At 38.3% G+C, this 27,693-nt stretch overlaps 1 protein-coding gene and 1 pseudogene across 2 annotated transcripts in view; both read right to left on the minus strand.

The window, feature by feature from the left end:
• The window catches only part of CYP7B1 (cytochrome P450 family 7 subfamily B member 1), a 182,982-nt gene that overhangs the window by 127,963 nt on the left and 27,326 nt on the right, over window positions 1-27,693 (minus strand). The window lies entirely within an intron of this gene.
• LOC118995297 (proliferating cell nuclear antigen-like) overlaps window positions 6-27,693 on the minus strand; it is a 29,027-nt pseudogene continuing 1,339 nt past the window's right edge.

Here is a 27,693-nt window from a genome sequence, read left to right on the forward strand (position 1 = left end):
ACAGCATGGATGGAACTGGAAAGCAGTATGCTAAGTGAAATAAGCCAGAGCTTAGTTTTATTTTATCAGAATTTAAAAATGCCTAAGATCCTTCTTCACCCTTGATCTTGGGAGCCAGACAGTATTTTAAATGTCCCATATCAGCAATGTTATACTCCACAACAAGGGTACATCTGCAGACATACTGAGGGTTACCACAGGAGAGGGTGGAGTAGCTTTTGTAAAGAAGTTTAGATACCTCAGTGCAAAAGTTAGCTGAACTGGCTCATTCATCTCTATGGTAACAGCTTCCTCTTCTTTATCGACATTACTTGTTTGTGACAACTTATTATTTCCATTTCCAAGTTCCCCACTTGCAGAAAATTTCACTCTGTCTCTTGCACAGGAAATTATAACAGCGTCTCCAGTATGATTGAGATCTCGGCATGTACATGCAAATTCACCAGAAGGCATCTACTACACAGCTACAGTCTTGTTCTGGGATTCCAAGTTGTTCAATATCTAACTCCATTAACTTTATTTCATAGTCTAAAATCTTTTCTTGATTTCTGGCTTCAAATACTAATGCCAGTGTGTCCATACTGTCTTCAGCCCTTAGGGTAATGATGGCTTCATTGCCAGCACATTTGAGTATTTCGTACACCCAAATTATTCTGCTGCTCCTAGACCCAAAATGGCGTGCATGGAAACTGTGTGGGCTCTCTCCAATCTAGCCATCCAGCTCTGCCTATCACAGTCTTTTCATTTCTCAAAGAAATGATAGGATCTTGCTGCTTCCCAGACTTGACATAGAAAAAGGGCACGGGTCCCTTCCAATTCCAGTTCCCCAGTCTCTGATGTATCTTCATTACAAGCCCACAAAATTCACATGAATGTATTAATACATAGATGTTTACTTGGAAAGGACATCATACAACATCAAAAAGCTGATCTTTTACTTAATAATATGGTACAAACATTTTTTTCATGTCAATAAATATTCCTATATAACATATTTTAATAGATGAATATGAGTTCTTTATAGAAATATACTACAATCTATGTTAATAACCCTTTGTTACTGGTTGGTATTTAGAGTATTTATTTCTCATGAACCATAGTAGATGCTGTGATATATACTATGCACATATAGAGATGCAATAACTGTACACATTAGTAAATCTGCAAGCATCTCTATTATTATCTCCTGAGGACACATTGCCAGAATGGGAATTGCTTAGTCAATTCCATGCACATTTTTAGGGTTTTTGATGCATATGGGAAAACTGTCCTTCGGAAAACTGAAACACTGTACAAGAGTGTTTGCTGCCACCCAGATTTTTTCTGAATACTCTTTTTGAGTTTGCTTCAAAAACTAGGTCATCCTAACTAGGTACCACAGAATCAGATCTCACTGATTCCTGCCTTCCCCAGCCTGTGAACCTGGATAAGTTTCTTAACCTCTCTGATAGCATCTGAAAGAACACAACACCACATAGGCACAGTAAATTCACAATAAAAGTTCTTTTTCTTCTGTCCACATGTCACACACCAGCCACTGTATAAACTGGCATTGCCACTCTGTTTTGTTATTTATCTTTTCAGGCATATGTTTGTTCTAAAAAAATCATAACCTCTTTTCCAGGGATGTATTGTTATGAAAAGCCAGGCTGCCTATAGAATTACAAAGCAATATCATTCATAGCCAGCAGATGCCACTACCTGATCCACGATATAGAACGAGAAAAAAAAGTATTTAAGTATAAGGTTCCAGGTCTGTAAGCAAATCAGTGCTCCAGCTAGATCGTAAATGGTATCCTGCTGAGATTCCAGCGAAACTATATAACAAAATTTACTTACAAGCAAGGTTATATATGTTGACATATATTTTCATAATTAAATGCAATATCCAACCTTCTGTTATACTAAATTATGTGTGTGCATGTATATGTATATGTATGTGTCAAGATAAACTCTAAAGTTCCCTCAAGGGGTTTGTATTAATTATGAGCTGTTCTCCAATGCATCTCTGCCACTCACAGAATTCTAATGACTGTACAATATGTGGCTAAGGAGGAAAGACATGTGGAATATTATGTAGAGCTGAGGTAGGAGGTATGAGATGCAGAATGGGACTCACTGAACTAAGAGAATTTTTTCCTAATTTTCTCTATGTGAAATTATACAATACAATAGTTGAAGGGAAACTACAAATTCTTATGTCCATACACACACACACACACACACATATATATATGTGGTCAAAGTTATATATATATATGTAAATATATAAATATATATTTATATAAATATATATATTTATATATATAGTTAGTTATATATAGTTTTATATATATAGTTATATATATAAAACTATATATATATATAGTTGTATAAGTATATAATTCAATGCACACGGGAAATTCAATGGTTCTTTCTAAATAGTTAACATTTTTAAAAATAAAGATTATGAATTCAGATATATATATATAACATATATATATACAGATATATATATACATATATATATATAACCAATATATATATAACTTTGACCACATATACAGGGTAGACAAAAGTAGGTATACAGCTGTTCTCAGGGAAAATAATACAATAATTAATAAACAATAACACAAGAATAAACTCATGTGCTCACAACTCTAAACCTACTTTGTGCCCCACCCTGTATATATATACACACATATATGTGTAATTTTTGTTATTATTTTTCTTATAATATAGGAAGAAAGTAAAACCTGATAAATTGGTACACTTGAATGGTACCCTAAACTATGCATAGACTATTTCTGTTACATGTTAAGGGGATGAGATGAGATTTGAGAGAACCTACAGATAGCACACACGATTAACAACCTGATTAATAATCTGGAAAAGTTAATAGAGTGTACAAAAAGTAAAGGTCAAATATAAATTACTAAGGTCTTCTAGTGTTTTAAAGTTATTTTCCACTGAAGATTTAAAGAGAACACTTTCATTTAAAATGTACCAGAATTCAATGCATACGGGAAATTCAATGGTTCTTTCTAAATAGTTAACATTTTTAAAAATAAAGATTATGAATTCAGATTTGAATACACTGATAGGAACTTCTCATAAGGATAGTATGCTAATTTGTCAAACAAAAACAATGCCAAATATCCACTCTTTTTTTTCCTTTTTTTTCTTTATTTAACTCTTGTTCAAGTACAGTTTTCTTTCCTGTATTCCCAGCCCTGCCCCCTCCCAGTGCTCCCCACCTCCCTCCCATCTCCGCCCCACTCTTTAGGGCTGCTCTTGACTTTAATTTGCTGAGTCTACAAAATAATCATTTTGTTGAACTCAGAATCACTATACTAATATTTAGCATTGTGCCAGCACCCAATGTTCTGCAAACAAACCTGGCTTTGTAAACACACCTTCTTCCTCTCTATATTAAGCATGCATGCGTAAATTTCTCTGAACCCCAAACATGTAACGCCGTTACACCAAAGCAACCCATTCCCAGCAAAGGATAAATCAGACCTTTCAGACTGACATCTTGAAAGCATATGGAGCAGGACAATGGACAAGGCCTACTAGCAATGGCCAAATAATAGGGATTTCTTCTTTTGTTAAGCTTACATTACAGGAATTATAAACAGAAAAGAATAAGTACACCAATACACAAGCCAGAACATTTTAGACTCTAAAAAGTCTATAAAAGAAGCAAAATGTGTTCATCTGACAGAGGGAAAGGATAGTGTTAGATAAGGTGGTAAAGGAAGTCCTTTCTGCAGACATGACATTTGAGCTGTGCTTTAAATGACAAGCTTGAGCACATTATGGAAATGTGGAAGCTGAACTCCAGGCAATAGTGCAAGGGTGCAAAGGCGAATCAGCTTGACATGTCCGAGGAACAAAGAGGCCACTGTGGCCAATGCCCCTTGCACAGGGCAGCAGAGGGTGGGTGGAGGTTTCTTGGAGGGCCCAGCCACCCCAGCTAGGATGTGCTCTGTCTTGTGAGAAAAACAGGAAGGCATGCAGAGTCTGAAGCAGGGGAGTGACATGCATGATCTGCTTAAGTTCTAGAAAGCCTGTCCAAAAAGTGCAGGATCTCTTTTTGGCTACTGGAGTATTTTTAGTATTGAGATATCTGTGCATACTTGATGCATTACACTGATCAATTTTATTTTTAAGATCTCAGTGTTTGAGAATGTTTTCACACTGGAGTCGTGACTGATAGCCCTGAGAGTAATGTGAAGTTAATATAATCTGATATATTAAACTTAAAACAATGTTTAAATACTTATAATTTAACTGGCAGGGGTCACGACAGACAGGGTCATGAAGGACTAGAAGTTAGTCCAGCAAAAGTGAGAGGGAGAGTGACAGGATTCGGTAGACAAAGCAGGCAAGCGGAAGTGAGCCCTGGAATCGGGAGCAAGCATTTAGAAGAAGACACAGAAAGAACTGTGCATCTGCTAGTGCTGGTGGGGGAGAGGTGAGGACATAAACATCTTGTATGCAACAGACAGACCTTTGTCAGGGTAATGAAAAGGAATGACATGATCAGATTGGAGAAGAAACGAGAACTTTAAAGGAAAATGTAAAAAAAACAACAACAACAAAAAAAGGAGGGTAGAGAGTGGAGGACAGAACCTTGGGTAAGGCCTATCTTTACATAGAGAATTTCAGGACAAAATTGGAATCACTGAAGAGATGTGAGAGCAGCATGTGGAGCCCAGAGACAAAGTTTTGCATTCCACTGTCATCTGGCAAACACAGGGTTGGGACTTTAGTGTGTGCTGATAAGTGGGAAAACCTACCAGCTTTAATGATTCCAAGTTCCACTGGCAACCTCAGGAAATGGTGCTGAGATCAGAGGGGAAATAACACGCCAGATCTCACAATGAGTTAGAGGCAGAGCTGTGATTTGGGCTCAGAGACACGCTGGCCTTATAGCTGGCCACTGCAAGCGTGTGTGCCCATGTGTGTGCATGTGCCGTATGTGTGTTTCAACACAGAAGAGAAATTTTGCTGGAAAAGGAAGAGACTGGCTAGTCCTTAAAGATTTTATGCATGTGCTTCACAAGATGAGAGAAAGAACATTCTACTTTTTTCATTTCATTTGTAACATTACTTCACTTTTCATCAGTTTCTCTTTTAACCTTTCCCATAGCCTTGTTCATCTTCCTATTGTCTACTTGCTTTTCCTCTTCACAAGGGACTGGCAAATATGTTTTTGTAAAGAGTTGGTGAATAAGCATTTTACACTTTGTGGGCCAAGAGGAAAAGTCAATTATATCACATAGCTATTTATATTAAAAAATCTCCACATGTTTCTCATTGAAATTTAAAATACAATAATAGTAATGGAGTACAATTTTTACAAGATTTTATTTATTTAAATTTAGAGAGAGGGAAGGGGAGGGAGAGAGAGAGGGAGGGAAAAATCAATGTAAGAGAGAAACACAGTTGGTTACCTCTCACACGTGCCTTGACCAGAGAATGAACCTGCAACCTAGGCATGTGCCCTGACCAGAAATCAAACCTGTAACCTCTTGGTTTGCAGGATGACACCCAACCAAGTCCCAAAAGTCAGGGCTGGAGCACATTTTTTAAAATAACATAAGCCTACTAAGAAAGGAATGGAATTCTTTTCTTCTTCCTTTTTTTTTGGTGGAGGGGTTAATATTTCACTTAATTGAATTTTGAAGTTAGTGTTCTCAATCATCAAATCAGTAGCAAATATTCACCAGTAAAAACCATTCCCAGCTTGCGCACCACATGAAAAAAGAGGCGCAAACTTGGGCTGGACTCAGCCTGCAGGTGGTAGTTCTCGGACTCCTGCTCTAAACACTCACATCATCCCCTCGCTCTACGCACTTTGTACCTGGTGGGCTTGCAGCCACAACCAGAGAAAGGCTGCTGGCTTCCTGGCAGTGCCTGTGGTTACTTCATGTCCCACTCTTCACTCATTTTCCCCACTTTCTCCCCTCTTGTCCTTAAGGAATGCACTCTACCCTTCTCTGTGCATCAAACAAATAATTTGGGTTTTACCTCCAATGGGATGATTTTACAGCCTTGGAAGAGTCTGTCCTTCAAAACTGAAACTGGCTTGATACACAAAACTCCTCTAACTTCATAACTAGGTATACATCTCAGTTTGCAAATGCACCTGTGGAAGAGAATATACCAACTTGAGATCCTGGGCACGAAGGTACAACTAAATGCCCCACCATTTTTTAAGCTCAGGGATTATTTTGGAAGTAGGATTTACAGATGCTGGAACAGGATGAAAAACCAGCGTGGAGCGGCAGAAAGGTGCGCAGGAGGGGACCTGCCAGATCCTCTGCCATCCGGCAAACACGGGACGGGGATTTACTACAATACTGGAGAAACAGAAAGGTAGAAACCATGCTTCTGACCTCTGGCTTCTCGAAATCTGCTTTGGCAGAGCCCTGGCCTCATAAAGTTTAGCTTGGAAGGGACCTTCGAGATCATGGAATCCACAGCCTTATTTCACACATGACAAACCTGGCATTCAGAGAGGTTGATGCTAATTTTCTTTGTAACTTGCTTTGCTGTTTAATTTGGTCTGTGAGAAAATGTGGCCTTCCCGCTCTTCTGAGGAAAAAAGGTAGTTTCTAGGGACTTTCGACAACTTCAGTTTGTGCTTTACCCAGTTTAAAGATTCACAGGCTCAGAGACACATCTCTGAGTCAGAGACCCAGTGGGGCTTTCCAGCACTTTTCGTGGAGAAAACAGGCCAACCTCCAGTTGAATCACATGGAGGATGCTGACGGAGCTGATACCCAGAAGTAAGTTCGTTTTATAGAACCCCAGGGCACGATCTCAAGCACTGGTCAAATAGGAGGCAAGTCCTTCCTGCTTTCTCCCACCAGACAAGCACAGAGTGAAATGATTATGAGCTTAGAAATCAGCTGGAGGCATGTGTGAATTTCAGTTCAACTGCTTGGTGGTCGTGGCCTTAGGCAATCGTTTGGCTCCTAGAGTGCTTTCCTCTGTGCAAAGCAGGGGAGCATCACCTCCTTCACAATGGTGTGGTGAAGACTGAGTGAGATCCTGGGTTTACGGAGTCTAGCACACAATCGGTATTAAATTAAAAAGGATTACTAGTGCCCAACATACTTGCTCTCATATAGACAGATGATATTTATAATCTTTTTAAAAAGATTTTATTGATTTATTTTTAGAGGGGAAGAGAAGGAGAGAAGTACCAATGTATGGTTGCCTCTCATGAGTCCCCTGCTGGGAACTGTCCTGCAACCCAGGCATGTGCCCTGACTGGGAATAGAACGGCGATCATGTGGTTCGCAGGCCTGCGCTCAATCCACTGAGCTACGCCAGCCAGGGCAGATATTTATAATCTTAACAGTCAGAAAAATAAAGGACAGAGGAAAAGTTCAGGAAGTTCTTAAGACTAGATGTCATTAGCATTTTCCTAGGACAAATATAGATTTTACAAGGGTCATGGAGTCTCCCAAGGCCTCTGGAAATTATGGAAATCAACAGTGGTCAGCATCTTCTTGGGCAGTACTATCAAAGAAGCATCGGGGTGAAAAGCAAGAGATGGACAGTGCAAATTGCTGATACACTGGAACTGGTAAGAGCCAGCACTGTCTTCGTCAGCTCAGCAGCGGCTAGTCTGAGTCAAGGGACCTAGGAATCTATGCATAAACGCTTCTTGCCCCTGTGGTCCTCCCTCAGCACATGTTCTCCGATATATTTCATAAAGATTCTCAGGAGGTCAGGGCAGTTTGGGCACAAGTTGTAGCTTAACACACTGGTTTTTCCTCCTTCCCTACCCTTGGCTCCTGCTCCCTGGGGCCACATTCTCAAACTACCTGCACACAAACTTCTGTCTCAGGCTCTGCTCTCAGAGGAATGCAGGCTAAGACATCACCTGTTACCATGACTAGCTAGAACAACAGATTTGTGGAGCTGAAAAAAATATTAAAGAGAGTTTACTTCAAGGAGAAACAAATAGGTGGGTGCCGCTTCTCTCCCCTCACTCCTGTGACAAAGGTCACAAACTGAATGTGACACTTCCACTGAGTCCAGGCACAGATGTCTTCTCCATACTGCTTCAGCCAGCCTCCATCAGTTCATTGAAGCTGACGCTTGAGATAAAATTCTTTTACTACCTAGGGTCCAACAGACCCAGCTGGTTCACACCTCAGTTCTTCCACTTACTAGGTATGTAGCCCTGAAACAACTTTCCTGACTTTTATAAATCTCATTTTTATCTATCAAATGACATTGTAATTTCTTTTTAGATGGTTATTAAGAATATTTAATAGTACTGAATGTTTTCATTTATTTAATAACATACTGCACTAAAGCACCCAGGAAGACATTGGACACATAGTAGATATTCAATAAATGTAATTCTGTTCTCCTTTTATTTTGAAGGCATGGTTACACACTCAGTGTGGAAACCTAGCAAGTAAACTCCTGTCTTCATATTGTACACCTGTAAAAAGCATGTAAAAATTCATAACTCATTCCTCATTAGAGAATCAAATGAAATAATAAATAGACCACAGTACTGTTTTCAGAAATTATATAAGAATTATTACTAGTGTTACCTTAGTAATAATACAACTATTTATGTTATTTCAGATAAAAAATCCTAAGGCTTAGTGAATGTGTTAAATATATTTTTATTCTATTTTTTATATTTTGACTTCTTGGGGCCTTTGCTGACACTGGAAGTGACCCCCACCCCCCTCCACCACTCCCAGCTTCCCAGGGTTAGCATGACTTTCATTTACAAACCAACCAATTCAGAGAATACATCCCAACCACCTCCTTTATCTTGGGCTTTCACAATCTGGGGGACTAGCCCCCTGCCCTAATGTCTCCAGAACCAGATACCAACAACCAGGGACAACTCCTGTGCCCCAGAGCCTGTTAAAATCATTCAAACTAGCCCATCCTTGGCCTACTTGCTCTTCCTTGGCTTTCTTTCCTGTAGAAACCACAATAAAGTCCCTCCCCCTAGTTCTTTCCCAGCTCTCTCTGCCTCCTGACAAACCTGGTTCTACCCTGTGTAGTCTCCTGGGGTGTGGTATTATTCACCATATCTGAATAATAATAAAACCTACATTTTAAATCAGTGAAACTAAGAGATCCTTGATACCCCTGCCTATCAACACTCTGCTGCCTCCATCTGGGCCATCAGACAACCATGATCACCATCTACAGAAAGACAAGACCAAGGCAAGGTCTCTTGATAAACAAATGCTGACCCAGGAGTTGACCAAGCACCATGAGGGTTGTGCTGCACTGTGGGATGATAAAGGAGAAGAGTAAGTATTTCTAGTCTTCTCAGACGGGTCAGCTCCAAATCCCAAGACAGAAGGAGGAACCAGAGCTTTGGCTACAAAAATCTGGAACTGTTGTATCTCACCAGAATCAAAGATTTATTCTTAAATGTCACAAACCCTTGATTATACCATAATAACAACATTACTGGTTATGACACAGCCAAGGAGTAGAACACAGGATGAAAGATAAAAGGTCATCAGTCTGCCACTGTCTGAGTTCAGACATCTTCCTTCTAAACTGAAATCAAGGCCCTGGACAATGGGGCCATCACTTCTCTCTCTTTTTTTAAGATTTTATTTATGTACCTTTAGAGGGGAAGGGAAGGAGAAAAGGGGGGATGCATCAATGTATGGTTGTCTCTCATGCATCCCCCACTGGGAACTGACCTGCAACCCAGCCATGTGCCCCGACTGGGAATTGAACCACGATCCCCTGGTTCACAGACCCACACTCAATCCACTGAGCTACACCAGCCAGGGCACTTCTCTTATTTTTAACAGATGAGTTTGATGCTGTTTATGATCACTTACATCTCTAAATATCTATACTTCTTACACTATTTTATAAAAATACATTCCAGTGGGTTCCCTTTTATCAACTGCAAAAGAAATGTATCAGAAAATCAAAGGAAGAGTAGCAAAGAGTAACCATATGCCAGATTACAAAACCCAGCAAACACAAATGCTGACAGGTAAATGATTTACAAGAAAAAATCTGAAAAACAATCAAACTATGAGTATGGTATGTTAAACTTTTGTGAAAATGGAAATTCAGACATGGCATAAGTCTTTAAGATCATGAAATACAAAAATCTTTACTTTATGAACAAAGACAGTGAAGCTCAGAGTGATTAGGTCATTTGAATTAAGATGAAGCAGCTAATGAGTAAGGAAGTTATTGATGCTTGAAAGTGTAGAGATTTGAACGCACTCTATCATAGCTGCATATCATGGGTAACTTGGATTGTTTGGGCAAAAAATATAGAATATTTCCAACAAGAGTTTACAATTTTATCTTCAGTTGTTTAAGTCCAAGAAGACCAATATTTCAGAGAATATCTTATATGGTGCTTTTAAAAATTGAAATGTAGAAAAGAGATTTCTGAAGCCATAATTCATAATTAAAGTTATCTAAAAATGAACACTCATTGCTTTGAAGGGATTGGCAATATTAAAAAACATGTATGTATGTATAGATTGGTCACAAGGGTAGAAAAGACTGGGAATTATCAAACTGAAAGAAGAGCATAATCAGTTCCCAGACTGTAGACACATTCTTTAGGTAGAAAATACACCTGGCCTCTGCTGTCCACCTAAAATCCTACCTACTGGCATGTACTTTACGCCATAATGCACAGAAACCAGAATATATTTAGGGGCTGGTCTATTTCTAGTCACGCAAGTTTTGTTTCCTAAATAAGACTTCGGATTACCATTTTGGTTTGTTCCCAAGAATTTCAGCACTCCATATGGTTAAAGATGTAGTCCCTCCCATCTTCTTAACAAGACCTGGTGTGAACTGTGTACAGTACTGTCTTCTAGCCGTTCGCTCCTACGCATATTCCCCGGTGAAGAGAAATGGAGGGCTTAAGAGGGAGGCAGGAAATGAGAAAGACAGGCATGTTCCAAAGTTGAGATTCTGAACTGCTTTCAACTTTTCAAATGTGAAAATTTCTCTAGTTTGCAAAAACTGTTATAAATGATAGCACTGAACATACACTTTCAGCTTATGAAGAATCATACGACATGGTAGTTCTCTTCATTACAGCTCAGAAAGTGGATTTTCAGTGCATTAGTAAAAATGCTAAAGTTGTAATTTTATCGTATCTAAAAGAATTATCCAAAAGCTACACAAGTCTGAATGTATTAAAATTATTTTTGTGAATAAACTTACCTGTTCATACGTGACCCTATTGATTTTCTTTTCTGACTCTCTCCAGTTACAGATTTAAAGGTCAACTTTATTTATATTAACCAAACAAGTAGCCCAAAAGATTCCTAGAATTTCTGTAGCACTGATAAGTTACATGCAGGAAAATTATGACAATGAATTATCAATACCTGGATGTAATTCATTTGAGAAGATAATACAGTTAGGTAAGAACATAGGTTACTTCACTAAGTTTTCATCATGCATTTGAAACCTTGGTTAAATGATGAATGACCATTTGCTATAACATACGCCAACACAATATTAAAGGCACATATTTCAGTAGTTCATATCCTTTTTGAGAAAAAAGCATTTTTGATGGTCAGTATACACATAAAAATTCAAATCCTTCCAATCAACTTTCAGATGATTGTTGTATGCACTAACCAGACCTGTAGTGTTCTTTCCTCCAAAATACCTTCCATCTGTATTGCATTATTTATTGTTATAATCATTAGCGAATTATAAATGTTTCCTTCAGGTATTTCCTACATTAATAAATAGGTAGGTAGCTATTCAGACAGGCATAAACAATATACAAAAATCTAAAATATAGGAAGTGACCTTAGAGGCATTATTCATATTCCAAGGAGAAATTATTCTGCAATTTTCTGATGCATTTCTAGTATTTCATTATTTTAAACTAACTTATTCATCTTTTTCTGTGATAATTTTCCAAGTGAGGCTACTTTTCCAAGTCACATTTAACTTAGTGATTGATCTACAATCAACTTCCATTATTCATATATAATGAGGGAGTGAGAGAGAGAAAGAAACAATTGACTGAGAGTCTTCTGTGTACCTGACACTACTGTGTACTTACCCCCACTCTCTTCTTTACTCCTCAAGTCAAAACTATGTGGTATGTCCTATTCCCAACTTCCCTAGGAGAAAACTAAGGCCTAGAGAAGTTAAGTAATTTATCTGAGATCACATAGTTGGCAGGTGGCTGCTTCAGTTCAAAGGTGCATTTGACATAGGCATAAGCAAATGCCTGACTCAACCATTTGAAAAACCAAACCAAATAAAAACAAGTCCCCTAATAAAAACAATCACCTTCTTTTAAAAGAGAGGTTCTAAATACTGGGTGTTTTTTCCAAAACAGAGTGCAAAGTATATGAGATTAGTGGCACAGGATTATTAGCTACACACCAGTTTTTTTTTTAATTTTTTTTAAAGATTTTATTTATTTATTTATCTTTAGAGGGGAAGGAGAGAGAGAGAAACATCAATGTATGGTTGCCTTTCGTGCGTCCCCTGCTGGGAGTTGGCCTGCAGGGAACCCACCTGCAACCCAGGCATGTGCCCTGACTGGGAATCGAACTGTGATCNGACTCAACCATTTGAAAAACCAAACCAAATAAAAACAAGTCCCCTAATAAAAACAATCACCTTCTTTTAAAAGAGAGGTTCTAAATACTGGGTGTTTTTTTCCAAAACAGAGTGCAAAGTATATGAGATTAGTGGCACAGGATTATTAGCTACACACCAGTTTTTTTTTTAAATCTTTTTTAAAGATTTTATTTATTTATTTATCTTTAGAGGGGAAGGAGAGGGAGAGAAACATCAATGTACGGTTGCCTTTTGTGCATCCCCTGCTGGGAGTTGGCCTGCAGGGAACCCACCTGCAACCCAGGCATGTGCCCTGACTGGGAATTGAACTGTGATCCTCTGGTTCACAGGCCCGCGCTCAATCCACTGAGCTATACCAGCCAGGGCTTACACACCAGTTTTTTTAAAACTAGATTACCCATTATACATTTCTGCAAAAATATTGCACTATGATTTAAAATATTGTTTTATTTTACTTTATTTTTATTATAATGCTCATGAGCATTTTACTCTATTTAAAAATGTTCTTCTGGGTTAAATTATAATTAAATCATTGCAATCATTAGCAGCACACAATTAAATTAAAAAGTTGAATGCAATATAATTTATACATTATTATTAAACCTAAAGTATAAAATTTATTGGTGTCTAATTCCTTCATGAAATGAATGGAGGGGGTGGTACAGTGCCTTGATTAAAGAAGTCTTGACAAACACACAAACATTTTGGATCTTCACTTTTTCTTCCCACCAAAGAGATTTTAATGCCTTAAGGTAATGGTAGGTTTGAACAAGAATTGGAAAATTATAAAAGAGGAGGTATGATAGACTCCTTGGTATCCAAGCATGATGCCAAGGAGTACATCAATTTAGATTAAATTAGCATGTCAATTGAGGTTAAAAGTTTATAAAGTATATGAATGTTAAGAGCCCAGAAACTACCTTTACACTGTCCTCTACATGTCCTCCAAGGCACGTACAAAACCCACTGTATATTCCATTTTTCTAAAGAATTTTTACCCCCTCAGAAGTCTCCATTCCCCATTACACTTTAAGTGTTCAACCTTTTATAAACAGACTTAAACATTAATACTCAAATGTCAGCATCATTCTATTCTACAGCACTGTCAGCTGCTGGTATGTAGTTCAATATCTACAATTTCTGTATTTGCAGTCTTTTTTTCTCCACAAAGACAAATTGATCCTCTCCCTCCATTCATCCAAAACATAGTCCTCACTTCCTCCACTGTCGTTCCACCATTCCAGCCCAGCATATAAGATAAAGTCCTCTTCTCCCCTGAATACTGAGATCCAGTTCATCCTCCAGTCATTGGGTCAATTATCACTTCTTGCATGAAGTCCTCCTGAACAACAAAGAAACTTGCTCTCTCCCTCCTTTCTGAAGTCCAGCAACAACCAGTGTTCTTACCATTATTCTCTACCTCATCTTTACCATTTAGTATTCTCAATGGCACTGTTTTGGGAATAGATGTCTTCATTTCCTCCACAATGCTTCGCTAAATGCCATATTGGAAGGTGAATTGTCATCAAGCCAATTCATGTTTTCCGCCTGTTACCATGCCATATTCCAATAAACCACAGGCAAGATCAAGTATATCATAAAATAGTAAAACTGCAACTCTATATCAAAAATAATTTGAGGAAAAAAACTATAGCTTGAGTCATAGAAATCTGGGGCTGAAACTGATCTTAGAGTTCCGTTCACTGCACAGGCTACGTGTGGAGAAGACAGAGTCATACCGGTGGAGTTATGGGTTGCCCATGGGCTCCCTGTAGTGTGAGAGGGGCAAGGTAGTAGACAGCCTCCTCGTTTTGCAGATGGGAACCCTGGGGCACAAAGAGGGTGAGAAACTTGCCCTAAATTTCAGAGCTGGGATAGGGTGAGAATGCAACTCGAGCTGAGCTCTGTTGACACACAGACCGAAGCTCTTACTAGTATATTCTACTGCCCTGCTTTAAATGCCGATTAAAAGGGGCATACTTAACACACCAATTATTTAAGAAGCCTCAATTTGCAATAAAGTGTTCAACTACCATAAAAAATAAAACAACTGAACCATAAATCTAAAACCAATATACTCCTTATAATAAACATTAAACAAACAATAACAAATAAAAAAGCCCCAGTGAGTTCCTGGAAGGTGAAGGCCATTCCTTTGTTTGCACACTCCTCAGCATACCTACCCGTCACCTCAGCATACCGGTCACAGTCCATTGCTGGCCACTGACTTCACACACAGCAGTTTCTAGAGCTGTAAAAGCTATCCAGGGAAAATGTGAACACCTTTCTTTCCTCGTAAATCTCCCCCAAATTAATTGATCATTTAATTCTAAGATTAATTTGCAGCATCCAAATAATTTGAGGCTGTCACTAAAGACCTTAGTTGAGAAGATTTAGAACGCTCATTCTCAGCCGAGGCTGATCATCTGGATTACATTGGGAGTTTTGAAAACAGGTTCCTCAGTTCTCACTAAATGAATCAGAACCTTGGGGTGAAATCTGTGAATCATTTGAAAAAACACTGACACACTTCAATTTCAGGAAATCCTGATTCATTGTGAGAGCTAAGAATCACTTGCTCAAAAAGTAATAGAAATTTTGTCAGGTCCTTTCCTTTTTTTTTTTCTTTATATTTTCTTCCCAAACTGGCAGGACTTTTCCAACTTCAAGTGACAGAAACCCAACCTACATAGGCTCAGAGGGGAATCTGTTCAGATAACTAAAGTCAGGAGTGAAACTGGCCCCAGGAGTGATAGGCCCCAGGGGCTTCATGCCCTTAGAACAGCCACCTTTTTGAGTCTCTTTCCCACTTGACGTCCTCTCTTGCCCATTTCTTTGTTTGAATTCCACGGCCAATTATCATTACTGTGCCCAGCCTACCCCTTCAACTATCTGTCCCAATTTCAACATTGCATCTCACACTACACGGAGCTCATGGGCAAATCCATTACTACATTCATATGATGCTCTGCCTTCTCCATGTGTAGCCTAGGCAGTGAACGTGGCTGGAGAAAAATACACAATCCAACTAACAGGTATCACTTTAAATTAATGACCCAAACCTCCAGTGATCCTGAACTCCACCAGTAATCATGTCACATCTGCCTGCTTCATTCACTCTCCGTTTCTGGATAACTAACTCACTCCTTCCCTTTGCTTTCTTCCTCAAACTCCAGACACCTAATCCCCCGTATCCACTCTAATCAGATGACCTTGCTTCTGACTTTCTCTTCGAATTACTTCAATTCCTTTGACAAATTTGAAATAATTTGCAGAGAACCTTTTCCCCAGACTGTCAGCATGACACCTACCCACCAACCAGCATTGCACACCCACACTCTGCCCCACTACCTCATTCTGTGAAGGAGCAATCCACACCCCTGACTAACCCAACCCTCCTATTACACATGAGATCTCACCTGTGACGGTTCCTTTTATGTTTCAACTTGGCTGAGCCAGATCAAGCATTATTCTGGATGTTTCTGTGAGGGTTTTTGACTGAGATTAACATTTAAATTGGTGGATGCTCACTATAATGCTGGTAGGCTTATCTAATCAGTTAAAGGCCTGAATAGGACACAAAGGCTGACCTCCTCTCAGCAGGAAAGAATTCTACAGCACGTGGCCTTGCACCTGAATTTCAACACTGGCTCTTTCTCTGATCTGGAGCCTGATGGCTCACTCTGCAAATTTTGCACTTTGGACATGCTGGCCTTCATAATCACGTGAGCCAGTTGTTTATAACACACACACACCCTTCCTATTGGTTCTGTTTCTCAGGAGAACGTTGATTAAAAGACAGTCTCTCTCATTAATGCAAGGAATTCTCTCTGGAAATTCCCCGCTCTCTTGTCTGCATCATTTTCTTTTCCTATGGAATCTTCGTTGCTTACATTCAAACATGCTATCATTTCTCTTCTATATCGAAACAAAATCTGTCCTTAGTCCTGTGTTCCCCACCAGCTACTGCCCTATTTCTCATTCCCTCTCCAACGAAACTTTCCAGAAGATTTATCTGTAGTCATCGTCTCAAATCTCACCCCTGTCATTTTCCATTAAGCCTCCTCTAGAGAGTTGTTCAGCTCCACAGAAACTTTCTGCCACTCCAAAGAAACTTCTTTCGTTGAGATCAACAATGCTCTACCTTACTAAACCCAGGAGACTTCTTGCTACTTTTCCTTTGACTGACCAGCAGCACCTGACACAGTTCATGGGTCGTTTTTCTTTCACTTGGACACCCCCCCGTCAAGATTTTCCCCCACCTCACTGACTGGACCCTTTTCAGTCCTCTTTTGCCCAAGTCTCAGTTCATGGTCCTCTGCTCTTTCATATCCGCACTGGCCACCTTATTTCATCCACTTCCATTGCCTTAATTTTCCATCTAAATGCCATGGATCCAAGCCTTGCATCTCAAATCCAGGCCTCTCTCCTAAACTTGATATTTAAACATCTGACTACCTACAGGACATGTCTATCTAGCCGTGTAATTAGAAATCTGAACTTTAACACATCTAAACCTGAGAAATCAATCTTCCCTCCCAAACACACCCATCCACGGTACTCTACATCAGCTCTTAGCAACTCCATCCTCCAGTTGCTCATGCCACATATCTTAGAGTGTTACTTAAGTTCCTTCTTTCAGGAAATTCTGTCAGCTCTACCTTCAAAATGCAGGGGTCCAGAAGAAGTAACACCTGCTTGAGCATGGTTGGTAGGGTAATAATATGGGAATAATAATTTATAATTTTAATTTGAACATTTCACCTAATGTGCTGAAGTATGATATTGTAATAGTAGAGAATTACATGCTTATGATTTTATAATAAAAGATTTTATAATAAAAAGGGAGCATTATCTGTGCCAGACCCTGTATGTTCAGATTCTGACTACTTCTCACCCCCACATGTCTAACCTGAGCAACTCTCGCTTCTTAACCTCCTACAGGTGTGTGGTTTCCTGCCGCCCTCTATGCTGCAGCCAGAGTGATTATTTTACAACGTGAATCAGATGACCTGACTCCACCATCCCCAGCTTTCCAACATCTCCCATTTCCCTAGGAATAAAAGCCAAAGTCTTGCAAAAGTCTTCAAAGCCTTTCACAAGCTGACTACTTGTCACTTCTCTGACCTGATATTCCACCACATCATGCATCACTCACTTCACTCCCAGAACACTGGCCTGCTTACTGCTCCCCAGAGACATCAGGCAGGCTTCCACGTTACTGTCCTTGCACTGGCTGCTGCTTCTGACTGAAACATTCTTCTCACCAAAATTCCAGTCACCGCCTCCTCACTTCAATTCTGTGCACAACTATTACCTCCTCAATGAAACTTAACCTATATAAAATTACAACCAGTTATACTTCTAGATCCCTCTTATTCTGCTCTATTTTTCTGCAGCACTCACTCCTAACATGTCATTGAACTTTTTATTTATTTATTGTGTTATTAATGTCTCCAATGTGAGCTCAAGTGCAAACTAATTACTTTTGTCTGCTTTGTTCCTTGGTATTTTCCAAGCATCTAAAACAATTTCTGGCATACATTTGACATTCAAGAAATGTTTAAATAAGACAGTCAGGGAAAGACAAGTACCATATGATTTCACTTATATGTGGAATCTAATGAACAAAATAAACTAACCCACAAAATAGAAAAAGACTCATAAATAGAGAACAGACTAACAGCTGTCGGAAGGGTGAGGGGGGTTGTGGGGCTGCATGAAGAAGGTGAAGGGATTAGGCAAAAAAGAAAAATTCATAGACACAGACAACAGTAAGGTGATCACCAGAGGGAAACGGGGAGGGAAGAAGTAGAAGAAGGCAAAGAGGGCATAAATGGTGACGGAAGGAGACTTGACTTGAGGTGGGAAACACACAATACAATATACAGATGATGTATATATAAAGTACACCTGAAACCAATGTAACTCTATTAACCAATGTCACCCCAATAAAGTCAATAAAAATAAAGTAATTTAAAAATAAAAAAGAGATTAAAAAATGATCTTCAGTTGTCCTCTCTGCTTTTTCTCTGCTAATCAGCTAAACCTTCTTCCCTCAAGATGGGACAAATGGCTGCCAGCCATTTCCAGGCTCACACCTTTACAACTCCAGGACCATCACTGAATGAGGTCTTCCATATCAACTACAGTTTGGAAAAACTGCGGTGAGCCCTGGCTGTTGTAGCTCAGTGGATTGAGCGCGGGCCTGTGAAGCAAAGGGTCGCTGGTTCGATTCCCAGTCAGGACACATGCCTAGGTTGCAGGCCAGGTCCCCAGTAGGGGATACATGAGAGGCAACCACACATTGATGTTTCTCTCCCACTTTCTCCTTCCCTTCCTCTCTCTCTAAAAATTAATAAATAAAATATTTTTTAAAAAAAGAAAAAATTGAGGTGAAAGACTCTCAGGTCACATGCCTACCCTTAAGCCAATTGCTTCGGTCCAGAAGATGCATCTTGTGAAAGAATGGTAGATAACATCTACATGTAACATTGAGATGTTAGGGAAGATGTGACATCTGGGAGACCCACTTTGAGCCGACAGCTACCTCCATTTATTTCTACTACCCTACCCACCATTCTGCCTTTTTTTTCCTGATAAAATCATGAGGTTAGAAGCAATGAAAAACTAATGTCAACAATAGGACAACAGGGTATCCCATAGACACTGCCCATTCATTATGTCCAAAAAAGTGAGTTCATCCTCTGGGCCCCAAACTTAATCTTCCTAAACAGCTTCTACATTGTCGAATGACCAGTGACAGACACTCAGACTAGAAGCCTAAGAATCATCCTTGCATTTTCTCTCTTTCCTCCATCCACATGGAGCCCAATTCTAAGTCCAGCAGTTCCTGTTCCTAAGAAATTCTCTAATCTAGCCCTCCTATGAAGGGTTGCTTTGTTTTATTTCTGTTTGTGTGTGTGTGCTTATCTCTATCCTGCCTCCCTATCACGTTGCATAATAAAATTGCCGGACCCTTTATGTATCTCTATAGACTTTGGGTTAAACATAGAAATTGACTTTTATCTCTGTATATCCAGCAGCAAAAAAAGCATGAATATTGTAGGCAACCAACACACATTTGTTGAATTGAACTGAAAAGAACACATGAAAGGAAAGACTAATGGGTCTGAGGGAAAGCAATTTCTTTTGCCTTGGTGATTGTTGCATAATTTGTGTCAACAATAACAACTGACATTAGTGGCCTCAACTTCTACGAGTGGAAGACACACAGCCTTAAGGGATAGCCTTACTTGATCTACCAGTATCATAAGGCACTAAGTGTGCAAATACTGACAAATGTAGGTGTTAAGCAATCTTAAACTCATATAGCAGGGAAGTGTGAACATTTGAAGATTGAGACATATTCAGTATATATATATACACTCTGTGTGGCAGAAATGGTATCTTATTATACTTTCTATACCCCTCAGGGTTTTGGATATTGTAGGAGTTCGATAACTATATACTGAATAGTGCATACCTGCTTTCCCCCAAGGGTCTAAGAAATGAAGCCTTTTCAAAACTTATCCCTCTGCCTTGAAAACCACTTCTATCCTCAGAGGTAAAAATAAATTGTGGAAAGTCTTACCTCAGATAAGTAGCAGAGGTAGTATTCAAACTCTTCCTTATCCCCCTGGTTCCAAAGTCCTAGTTCTTCACCATTCTGTCATACTGCAACCTGAAGTGCTTGGAACAAATGTACCAAATACCTCACCCTCTGCTATTTTGTTTTTGTACCAAGAGTTTCATCCAATTTGTGTTTTGAAGTGGTCTTTCTTGCCTCTGATCTGAGTTCTGGCAGCCTGCTTAGATTTTCCAATGTCCTCATCTAATCCCATTTGAACAACTCTTTTCTCCAATTCTCAGAAAGAATATTGCTCTCAGTCTTTAGCAATGAGTTTTTTCTCATGGTCCTAAACCCTCTGGGATTCAGGATCTTGTGATCCTTTTCTGTTGGGCCCTGAAACTACTCTGTAGTTCACAAGTTCAAAAGGAATTCCCACTTGCCTAACTGGCTTAGCTCTGACTCATGTGAAGCTGTGACTCATACCTTTAGAGTCAACTGTGTATATCAGGTTTCTCAGCACTTTATGCACCAATAATGGCTACGAAGAAAACTGTCCACAGGCTTTATTTTCCACATTATGATGAGCATCGATTTTTACTTAAGGACAGTTCTTTTTAAAATTATTAATGATTTGCTTATTGACTACGTATAACATACCGAATTTTTTTTCTAAGAGCTGAGGACACAGAGATGAATGAAAAGCAGACTCTGATTCTCATACTTGGTCCTAACACAATGGATGGGAGTAATGTCTATTGACTGATCATGAGGTGAATTCTGAGGTGCTGGGGGAGACAGGGAGGGGCAGGGAGAGAAGACGGTGAATTCTGCCTGGGAAAGAGCTGGAAAAACTCCAGACAGGTGGAGCTTTTGCACTGAGTCTAAAAGGGAAGAAAGAAAGATCTTGCAATAGAATATTTTTAAAAGACATGCTGTGTTTGAAGACATGTACATTCCAGATAGCTGAAATATATATTGTTTGGTGGGGTTAACTGAAGAATGACAATGTCCTTGCAGAATCATTATCATTTCCAAAGTGATTATCTAGCCTGACATCCTTATTTATGAGAAAACGGAGGCTCAGAGAAATATTAGTGTGGAATGTTATCACGCCATTTTCTCTGTTGGAGTGAGCTCCATCATTACCTTTTCCACAAATATCACTCCCCTAGTTGTTTTCTTTTAATAAGGATAAGTACTCTAAGTTATTTTTTTGACCTCGTTGTAACTGTGGCATTCCAATGGAAACTTGGAAACAGCAGTTGGAAAAAGAAAATATTCACTGCCATGGATTCTTTCTTACTTGATCTTAAGGCTTCAGAGACCCTGGGAATGCAGGCTTTGGATGCAGCCAAAATTCTAGTCATTTTCCAAAGTCATCCTGTGACAGACCAAAACAATGTCCCTGCATGTTCCTTCTTTCTCTTTTTATAAATAACCATAGTTTCTACAGAAGGGGGTGAATTTGAAAATAAATCTGCGCATATCATAAATATAGTTATAAAACTGTCACTGTTCAAAGTGGTTTCTAAGTGAAAAAAGTGATTAAATAACCTGGCATTATGCTAAATGTTTTTACACAGGTCATGAGATATCCTACAAATTTGAGTCATGTCAAAATGCTCAAAAAGCCCTCTTACCCTATCATATAAGCACAGTGTTTGAGACTCTTAGTTTATGAGTTCCTTTTTATAACACAGTAACAATTTTTGAAGTCCCAAAACAGACACTACTCCAGTTTTTGGTTCAGTTTGGCCAGAATTTCTTCTCAAACATGACTGTTTTAAGAGTATAAATGCAGAATTTCAAAGAGAAATTGAGTTATCTTAAAGCAAATTAAGGAAACTGACATGAATCAGTCACTTTGGTTCCTAAAAGGGAAAGACTAGACCTTTAAAAATATTATAGCTACCTATAAAGTGGAATGCAATTTGCATATATATCTTCCAATGCACTGCAATTAAGACCATGTTTACCTACCTGCTCAATTTTGTTGATTTATATTTGAGACTGAAATAATTTCTCTATGGCAGATCTCCAGTGAAGAAAGAGAAAAGCACAAGAACAAATAAAATATATAGATACTTCTGGACTAAGATTTTTACTTGAACATTTTTGGCATCTGTTTGTCTCAAGGTAAGGCAACCACTCTCTAAAAATTCAATTGCAAAATAGGAGAGTTCAAACATAAATGATAAAATGAGGAGGTGTATCAAAACCATTCTATTTTAGACCTGTCCTATAAAAAAGTTCAGGTAGGATCATTTTGCTAAACAAAAAAAATAGGGTTAAATACAAAAGAAGAAGACAAATCATAATTGGAGAAGAGATGAAAATCAAGATAGCATCTTTGTCAAATAACATGAGTACTAACTGTCACCTAGAAACGCCATGACACTGGCACTTACTCTATGTACCAACTTACTTCTCTAGTAAAAAATATACTCAGTCTTCGGTTAGGAAATTGACTATTGAAGTCCCCCCACCCTGCCCATTTTGGTTTAGTTAATTAAATGGAAACAAAATTCAATGTGTCACAAAAGTCCCCAAGTCCACTTGAGACCTAAAATGGGTAAAATCTGAGTAGCACAAGTGAGGCATATTGTAGATGACCCCGCAGACCCTTTACTGCTTATTTTGAGGGGAGTAAACAGCCTTGAACCACACTGTTACTATGACTTTATTTCATGGTCTCTAGGAATGCTATGGAATTTGATTTTCCATACCTTTCTTATCTTGGTTGAAACATCCCACTCACAGAATAAATTAGAGAAACTGTGTAATGGCCTTATTATCTACAACAAAGGGACCTGTAGCACAGTAGGTTTCATCTCTAAGGTCCCTCTATATGGTAATAGTAGAGAGTAAAATAAGGGGGGAAAGTTTTATATATAAATATGGAAATTTTCCATATAGAAAGAAAACACTGATTTGAATAAATTCCTTTACTTTAGAAAAATAAGATTTGCAAATATGTTACTTTTGGATTCCTTCTCTTAAAAAGTAAGAGCCATGTTTATTTCAAAATATGTCCTGTTTTTAGAAATGAGGTATTAAGCCAGGTACTACTGTCCTCAAATGCATCACAGTCACAAATGCTGTGGTCAAAAGTCTTTACCCTTCTTCAGTTGACTGGTGATTTCATATGGTCTAGGAATATTTTTATCTTTTGGCATGATACTGTAACCATATGGTACAACACACTGACAAGCAAAAAGGGTAGAACTAGTTTGAAATCTATACACATATATACACACATATATTTACACATTTATATATTCACACACACACACACACACTGCATGCATAGTGAGAGAAGTCGCATGCATGCCTGCAAAGAAATAAAAGCAATGTTACACATTCTACACACAGTGTTGAGCTTCTCTGTCCATGTGAAAAAGGTCATTCAAAACCCAAAGCAAGATTAAAATCTCACTATAGATCTGAAAGCTTTCGAGAAACATATCAGGAGCCACTGCATTTTGCTCTATCAAGTCATCTTTGAACCGTCTGTAACACTTTCTCATGCAGCATTTAATGCTGCTTCTCTATACACAATAGGAATTGCAGTAATGGTGTGACAGCTTGTATAATACATTTAGGAGGGATTGTTAAAAGGGTAAATACACTAAGCTGTATTTAATGGATTCCCAGAGGGTGAAAATATCCTTCCCCTTTGATTCCAGGTTGCTTCAACACGGTTTTCCTTTGGAAAACAGTGATTTTAAATCAAACTTTGTAAGTTTTCAGAAAGATTGCAGTGTGGCTCTCAGCCTGCTCAATATTTTCATGTCAAGAGGCATGTCCCCTAGAAGGAAACATCAAAGAAAATTCCTTGACAATGATTTCTTGGATTGACACTAAAAGCAAAAGGCAACAAAAGCAAAAATAAACACGTAGGATGACATCAAACCAAAAGCCTTCTGCACAGCAAAGGAAACCATCAGCAAAATGAAAAAGCAACCAGTGGGATAAAAGGGATTCTCTGTAAACTATATATCAGATAAATCATTAATATCTAAAATCTACAGGGAACTCCTAAAGCTCAACATTAAAAAACAAATAATCCAATTAAAAAATGGACAAAGGAAGTGAATAGACATTTTTCCAAAGACATGCAAATGGCCAAAAGGTGTATGGAAAGGTATGCAATGTCAGTAATCATCAGGGAAATGCAACTAAAAACCACAACAAGAGTCCTGGCTAGAAGTAGCTCAGTTGGTTGCAGCATCAGCTCATACACCAAAAGGCTGTGGGTTCGATTCCCAGTCACAGCACATACCTAGGTTGCAGTTCAGTCCCTCGTCAGGGTTTATACGAGAGGCGACCAGTTGAAATTTCTCTCATAACATCAATGTTTCTTTCCCTCTTTCTTTCCTTTCCTCTGTCTTTCAAATCAATAACCATATCCTCAGGCAAGGATTAAATAACACAATGATATATCACTCATACCTGTTAGAATAGCTATTATTAAAATAAAGTAATTGTTGGTGAGGATGTGGAGAAAATGGAACCCTTGCACACTGTTGGTGGAAATGTAATTTTGTACAATTACTATGAAAAACAATACAGAAGTTCCTCAAAAAAGTAAAAGTAGAACTACCATATGATCCAGCAATTCCACTTCTAGGTATAAAATCCCCCACCCCCAAAATTGAAATCAGGACCTGCACCCCCATGTCAAGTAAAGCATTATTCACAATAGCCCAGACATTGTATTTGAGTAAAGGGCAATCAGGAACACAACTAACCTTAACTCCTCTGCTGAGCGATTAAGTGAGTGAGTGCAAAAGCTAGCAAATAGGATAAGGAAAAAGAGAGATTTTCTCACATTGCCCCCTTCATAGGACTTTCATACAATCTCATGTCAGAGGGAGATAGCAGATTATTATTCCCTGCTTTTTACAGACAACATATTCTTTTAAAATACAAATTATATAGTCATATCTTAGTTAAATTTCTACTAGAAATGTTTAAAAGTTGTCTTAGATCACAATACTTTTATTTTTAGTAAAGAATAAGTACAAATATCAGAACATTATTACAAGAAAATTTAAAAATAATGAAAAAAGGAAAAACAGTGCTAAATATTTGGACTTGAAGTTAAACACTATATTTGAACCCTAACTGCATTATATTCTAGTTTTATAATTCTGAGATACTATTTAAATAAAACTTTTTTTTAACTCTCTAAAATAAAGAAGGCTGTTACAAGGGAGAATTCAATAAATTCCATACAATAATGAATATGAAATACTTGCCTCTATGTCTGATAGGCACATAGTAAGTTCTCGAAAATGCTGGCTATCAACATAACAAGTCAAAAACAAGTCTACATTACTATAAACTCAATATACAAAGACATATAGAAGAGTCAACAATGCTGGAGTAGCCAAACCTAAAGTGGTAACAGTCCATCTTCCAAAGATGTTAATCCCTTCACCTCCTGCACTAAAAGGATGGTAAATTCTCACCATCAGATATGACTGAACAACAAGCCATTTGTCTTCCTGGGGTAAAGTGGTAAGGGTGATCATAGTTCTAAAACAAAGCAGTGTATTCATCACGGCAACTTTGATTTTCAAGTGGAAAACTTGATCCTTTTAATATTAATGAGTAATCATCCTATCATTATTTGTTTTCAGTGTGTAAAGACCAAAACGTATGTGACTCTGTGATTAACAAAAACCAGGCTCAACTTTTTCACAAAGGAGCTCTGATCTGTTAAATGAAACAGTGTCCATCTACATCAGGGAGGAACGTCATAAGCACAGTTATACAAATCCAGTACCTAGATCTGAGAGTTAACAATATATATTTTTAAACTCTGAATTTTCAGAAGCAGGATTTTAGGAATTGAATGCATTCCAATTGCTATGTTTTCAGTGAGGTTTATACTGAAGAATAATTATTGCACCAATATGTTCTCCATTTTAAATATTCATGATAGAAGCACTTGCTTATAAAAACTTCATTTTTTAATTAAAGCAGCAAAAACCCTGATACGGATGACACACGATTTATCCTTTTTATTTGCAGTTTGTATATTTTGATATTGAGATCTACAACTCTAAAATATTTATATTGGAAATAGGTACAGTTAATGCACCAAGCAGTGTACTCATCCATTCATCCTTCATTCTATAACAGATATTCGCTGGGAACTACTCAACGTTGGGTATTGCGCTAGGTGCTAAAACTAAAGTAGAGCTTCTAAAGTTTCCCCTTTCTTACTACCAACTACTTAGGATTAAGTTATGATGAGAAGTGACAATGGATTTAAATCCTGTTATGGTAGCACTTTTCTTAAAATCTCTATTAATTTTTGTATTACACAATTACAGACTTAATTAATTCTTTCCACTTTCCTAGAGACAAAAAAAGATACCATCCCAAATAGTCCTGTGTTGAAAAAAATGCCAAAGACATAAAAATGAGCACTGCAGCTATAAAAATGCCTGATATAATAGATGTCACATTCTCTCATTCAGCAAGGTAGCTTTCTGTAATTTTGTCCTTTGCCTTTCACAGAACAGTAACCTGAAGCTGTTTCAATGGGATTTTACTTTGGATAAAGTATAAAATATTCTCCTACAAGAAGCTGTTAATCTCTCCTGTGCAATGGATGGCTCTTTCAGCTTTACTATTTTGGGAGAAATCAGTGAAGTACAGCATCCCATTCCGCTACACCTCCAAACCCTCAGAGTCTGAAAATACTGCGGAGACCACTTTGTAAAGTCTATGATTGTCTAACCACTATGCTCTATACCTAAAACTGATACAAAAGAATACTGACAGTAAAATAAATAAATAATAATGAAAAATAAATCCTCAGAGTCAGCCTCAGCTATCCAGGCTGTGGGCAGCAGGGAAGAGGAATGTACCAGACTTGAAAGCAAAAAGTTTCCTGCCCAAATCACATCTGTATCTCAATCTCTACAACCTATATCTGATTTTCAAAAAGATTCTAAAGGTTCATGGAAATACAAGATACACCAGAAACCTTCAAAACTTACTTATGAGTTGAGGGATAAGGAAGAGAGACATCAGTGAATAGCCTATGATAATCTGTGAAGTTTGGGACCAAACAAATCTCAAATTATTTTATATTGGCTAAGTGAGAAAGCCACTGAGTATTTAGAAATATTCACTCTTTATCCTGCTTGTCATGGACAACCAGCAAAGTCATCCAAATTCCAGTCTTACCCTATTTGCAACCTTCTTAGAAGAGTTGGTATAGTTTCATACAGGGAACATGGGGAGTATGACTATTGTGTTATCTTTCTACGGCCTCTGTAACCAATTACCAGAATCTGTGGCTTAAATTTATTTAAGTACAAATTCATTATCTTATAGTTTCGTGGGCCAGAAGTCCAAAATGGGTCTCCCTTGGCTAAAATCAGTGTTGGCAGAGCAAGGTTCCTTCCTGGAGGCTCTAGAGGGGAATCTATTTCCTTGTCTTTCCAGCTTCAAGAGGCCACACACATTCTTCAGTTTGTGAACTCCTTAATCCAATCTCCAAGGCC

The sequence above is a fragment of the Sturnira hondurensis genome, unplaced genomic scaffold (assembly GCF_014824575.4).
Source record: "Sturnira hondurensis isolate 20B ecotype Veracruz unplaced genomic scaffold, ASM1482457v3 Scaffold0010128, whole genome shotgun sequence".
In the NCBI taxonomy this organism is placed as follows: domain Eukaryota; kingdom Metazoa; phylum Chordata; class Mammalia; order Chiroptera; family Phyllostomidae; genus Sturnira; species Sturnira hondurensis.